This window comes from Schistocerca cancellata, unplaced genomic scaffold (assembly GCF_023864275.1).
Source record: "Schistocerca cancellata isolate TAMUIC-IGC-003103 unplaced genomic scaffold, iqSchCanc2.1 HiC_scaffold_891, whole genome shotgun sequence".
Classification (NCBI taxonomy): Eukaryota; Metazoa; Arthropoda; class Insecta; order Orthoptera; family Acrididae; genus Schistocerca; species Schistocerca cancellata.
Window position 1 is genome coordinate 40,001 of NW_026046901.1, and position 5,000 is coordinate 45,000.

General features: G+C 53.2%; 1 non-coding gene across 1 annotated transcript in view; it reads left to right on the plus strand.

The window, feature by feature from the left end:
* The first annotated feature begins 3,593 nt into the window (after positions 1–3,593).
* The window catches only part of LOC126148640 (small subunit ribosomal RNA), a 1,909-nt gene continuing 502 nt past the window's right edge, over positions 3,594–5,000 (plus strand). Inside the window, exon 1 of the ribosomal RNA XR_007530615.1 lies at positions 3,594–5,000. This exon is cut by the window's right edge and continues 502 nt beyond it. This is a non-coding gene — a ribosomal RNA (small subunit ribosomal RNA).

Below are 5,000 nucleotides of genomic sequence, written 5' to 3' on the forward strand. Positions count from 1 at the left end.
TACTCCATCTTTGGTAGAAGGCAACCATTCCGCTGTAAATGAGTACGTCGCTCGTAGTTCAGTCACCTCGCAGCACTGCTCAGTAAACTATGCAGGCCCACATAGATAGATCAAATACGCAAATGCCCCTATACATGCTGAACGTCTGTGCAAACAAAACGAACCACACGTCACCCGCACACTCTATCACCCACACACTCTATCACACACTACTCTCTGCCTGTAACAAACACAGATACAATAATTAAGCACCGGCATGGACCAACGTCCGGTGCATCCTATCCGCCACAGTACACCAACCAGACTATGATAACCAGGCCAGGAGGTCCAATCATAAAACAGAATATCCCACTCGTCCGACAACCACAATTGCTCAGATAAGCCACCAACACCCACACATGTCCTACACAGGGGTGCACCCAACATCACCACACTGCCTCGTCTTACAGCACAAACACACTGGCAGGAATGAAACACACAGGTCTGCCGCAACCACAGACACGGCTCGCCCCCCCCTCTCACTGGCGGAAAGCGCATCCCGACGTGACATAACTCCTTTGACACACTGACGCTGCCTCGGGCATCCACGTCCTACGGTCGATATCAACGAACCTCACCCCCCCCCCCCCCCACAACACGCCATCCCATACCACATTGTGTACCGTACCCAAACCTAACGTGTACTGTACTACAACGCAATGTGTACCATAACACAACCCAGTTTGTACCTTAACCTAACCTATGTCACCTTAACCTAACCTATGTCACCTTAACCTAACCTATGTCACCTTAACCTAACCTATGTCACCTTAACCTAACCTATGTCACCTTAACCTAACCTATGTCACCTTAACCTAACCTATGTCACCTTAACCTAACCTATGTCACCTTAACCTAACCTATGTCACCTTAACCTAACCTATGTCACCTTAACCTAACCTATGTCACCTTAACCTAACCTGTGTTGCACCTTAACCTACCTCAATTTGCACCGCAATGTAACTCAATTTGCACCGCAATGTAACTCAATTTGCACCGCAATGTAACTCAATTTGCACCGCAATGTAACTCAATTTGCACCGCAATGTAACTCAATTTGCACCGCAATGTAACTCAATTTGCACCGCAATGTAACGCAATTTGCACCGCAATGTAACGCAATTTGCACCGCAATGTAACGCAATTTGCACCGCAATGTAACGCAATTTGCACCGCAATGTAACGCAATTTGTACCGCAATCTACCCCCATGTTGTGCCTTAACCTAACCCACGTTGTGCCTTAACCTAACCCACGTTGTGCCTTAACCTAACCCACGTTGTGGCTTAACCTAACCCACGTTGTGGCTTAACCTAACCCACGTTGTGGCTTAACCTAACCCACGTTGTGGCTTAACCTAACCCACGTTGTGGCTTAACCTAACCCACGTTGTGGCTTAACCTAACCCACGTTGTGGCTTAACCTAACCCACGTTGTGGCTTAACCTAACCCACGTTGTGGCTTAACCTAACCCACGTTGTGGCTTAACCTAACCCACGTTGTGGCTTAACCTAACCCACGTTGTGGCTTAACCTAACCCACGTTGTGGCTTAACCTAACCCACGTTGTGGCTTAACCTAACCCACGTTGTGGCTTAACCTAACCCACGTTGTGGCTTAACCTAACCCACGTTGTGGCTTAACCTAACCCACGTTGTGGCTTAACCTAACCCACGTTGTGCCTTAACCTAACCCACGTTGTGCCTTAACCTAACCCACGTTGTGCCTTAACCTAACCCACGTTGTGCCTTAACCTAACCCACGTTGTGCCTTAACCTAACCCACGTTGTGGCTTAACCTAACCCACGTTGTGGCTTAACCTAACCCACGTTGTGGCTTAACCTAACCCACGTTGTGGCTTAACCTAACCCACGTTGTGGCTTAACCTAACCCACGTTGTGGCTTAACCTAACCCACGTTGTGGCTTAACCTAACCCACGTTGTGCCTTAACCTAACCCACGTTGTGCCTTAACCTAACCCACGTTGTGCCTTAACCTAACCCACGTTGTGCCTTAACCTAACCCACGTTGTGCCTTAACCTAACCCACGTTGTGCCTTAACCTAACCCACGTTGTGCCTTAACCTAACCCACGTTGTGCCTTAACCTAACCCACGTTGTGCCTTAACCTAACCCACGTTGTGCCTTACCCTGCTCTGTAATTGGCATATGACACGTTACATTAATGTATTGTTGTCCAACCGCAACCGGCTCAGAATGTTGTGTACACAGCTATGTGTCATCTCCCCATAACAGCTGCATTGCAGTGTGGTACGCCATAGAGACGTGTGGGAGTAATGGACGCAGTGGATGGCGATCAGCATGAGCCGTCTGTTCATGTAGTGGCGCGTGTATGCAGACGTAGTAGTCTCTTCTCACACAATGTGATAGCACGGTGCCCCGCGTTCCACATCTGCGACATGCTACAGAGGCCGGTTGACAGTTGGTCGCGCAATGGAGATCGCATATGTACGGGGGCACCTTCCACGTGCCCTCTAGTCGGGCACATTTTGTTGCGTGGATGTGAGCGAATGTAGTGTGTCTTGACACCTGACAGGCAGGCATGCAATAATAGTTGACTTTGCAAACGGGGATGGACGTGTACGTTTACTGGTGACGTTACGCAAATGAACAACTGGTAACCCGTTGTGGTGCGGTTGATCTTGCTGGAGGTACATCTGTGAGGGCAACGATCGGTACAGCTACGAAGCGGTCCCCACCATACCAACGAACGTGAATGTGAATCTGGGTGTGAAGCGATACGCGGCTGTGGGTGGGTGGGACTGTCCCCGGCCGGTGAGGGGGGGCCGCCCGGCGTGCTGGCCGCGCGGTGCGTGGGCGCACGCGCTACAGCCGGCTGGTGGGGGCGCCCAGTGGCAGGCGCGCCGGCCGACGGACGCGGCAGGCGGCGCAGCTGCGCGCCGGGGCACCCTGCGCGCGGCGCCGTGCAGCCAAAGTGGGTCCTCGCGGACCCGGTGCGAAGCGCGGTGGACATCTGCAGTGTGCTGGTCCGATTGAGGACTGTGTGCGTTGAGGATGCGCCGCCGCCCGGCACTCGGCGCCGCGACGCCGTCTGCTGCTCGGTCGCCCCAGCGGTTCTCGCTGGTGGTTTGTATCGCAGTTGTGCGGACGTGTTGGCACGTGCGCTGTGCTGGGAGAGTTCGCTTCGGCACCCACGTGGGGCCTTTGCCCTTCTGTGGCGCTGGCGTTGGAGCTGCCGGTCACCGTAGGTGGCGCGTGTTGTCTCCCGCCGGCAATGCCACGACAGCACGCTCCCGGGCCTCTGTCGGCAGCGGCAAGCTCAGTTGGGAGCACGGGTGGTCGCACCTAAAGCGTCTACTCGCCTAACTCCGGGCGATTGCGCCTCTCTCGAACCCGACCAAGTACTTAGGACGGCGCTGCGCGCCGCCGGGACCTGAGAGGGTTTCGAGGTGTATTGTGCAGGGGAGCCCAGCCTCCTCCTGTTTGCAGAATAATTGAGCGGACGCTTGCGTGTTCGCGCGGGCCCCCGGGACACACTCCCGGGCGGCCGGCTGCTCAGCTCTAGTTGACGCAGCTCCCTGGTTGATCCTGCCAGTAGTCATATGCTTGTCTCAAAGATTAAGCCATGCATGTCTCAGTACAAGCCGCATTAAGGTGAAACCGCGAATGGCTCATTAAATCAGTTATGGTTCCTTAGATCGTACCCACGTTACTTGGATAACTGTGGTAATTCTAGAGCTAATACATGCAAACAGAGTCCCGACCAGAGATGGAAGGGACGCTTTTATTAGATCAAAACCAATCGGTCGGCTCGTCCGGTCCGTTTGCCTTGGTGACTCTGAATAACTTTGGGCTGATCGCACGGTCCTCGTACCGGCGACGCATCTTTCAAATGTCTGCCTTATCAACTGTCGATGGTAGGTTCTGCGCCTACCATGGTTGTAACGGGTAACGGGGAATCAGGGTTCGATTCCGGAGAGGGAGCCTGAGAAACGGCTACCACATCCAAGGAAGGCAGCAGGCGCGCAAATTACCCACTCCCGGCACGGGGAGGTAGTGACGAAAAATAACGATACGGGACTCATCCGAGGCCCCGTAATCGGAATGAGTACACTTTAAATCCTTTAACGAGTATCTATTGGAGGGCAAGTCTGGTGCCAGCAGCCGCGGTAATTCCAGCTCCAATAGCGTATATTAAAGTTGTTGCGGTTAAAAAGCTCGTAGTTGGATTTGTGTCCCACGCTGTTGGTTCACCGCCCGTCGGTGTTTAACTGGCATGTATCGTGGGACGTCCTGCCGGTGGGGCGAGCCGAAGGCGTGCGACCGCCTCGTGCGTGTTCGTGCGTCCCGAGGCGGACCCCGTTGAAATCCTACCAAGGTGCTCTTTATTGAGTGTCTGGGTGGGCCGGCACGTTTACTTTGAACAAATTAGAGTGCTTAAAGCAGGCAAGCCCGCCTGAATACTGTGTGCATGGAATAATGGAATAGGACCTCGGTTCTATTTTGTTGGTTTTCGGAACCCGAGGTAATGATTAATAGGGACAGGCGGGGGCATTCGTATTGCGACGTTAGAGGTGAAATTCTTGGATCGTCGCAAGACGAACAGAAGCGAAAGCATTTGCCAAGTATGTTTTCATTAATCAAGAACGAAAGTTAGAGGTTCGAAGGCGATCAGATACCGCCCTAGTTCTAACCATAAACGATGCCAGCCAGCGATCCGCCGCAGTTCCTCCGATGACTCGGCGGGCAGCCTCCGGGAAACCAAAGCTTTTGGGTTCCGGGGGAAGTATGGTTGCAAAGCTGAAACTTAAAGGAATTGACGGAAGGGCACCACCAGGAGTGGAGCCTGCGGCTTAATTTGACTCAACACGGGAAACCTCACCAGGCCCGGACACCGGAAGGATTGACAGATTGATAGCTCTTTCTTGATTCGGTGGGTGGTGGTGCATGGCCGTTCTTAGTTGGTGGAGCGATTTGTCTGG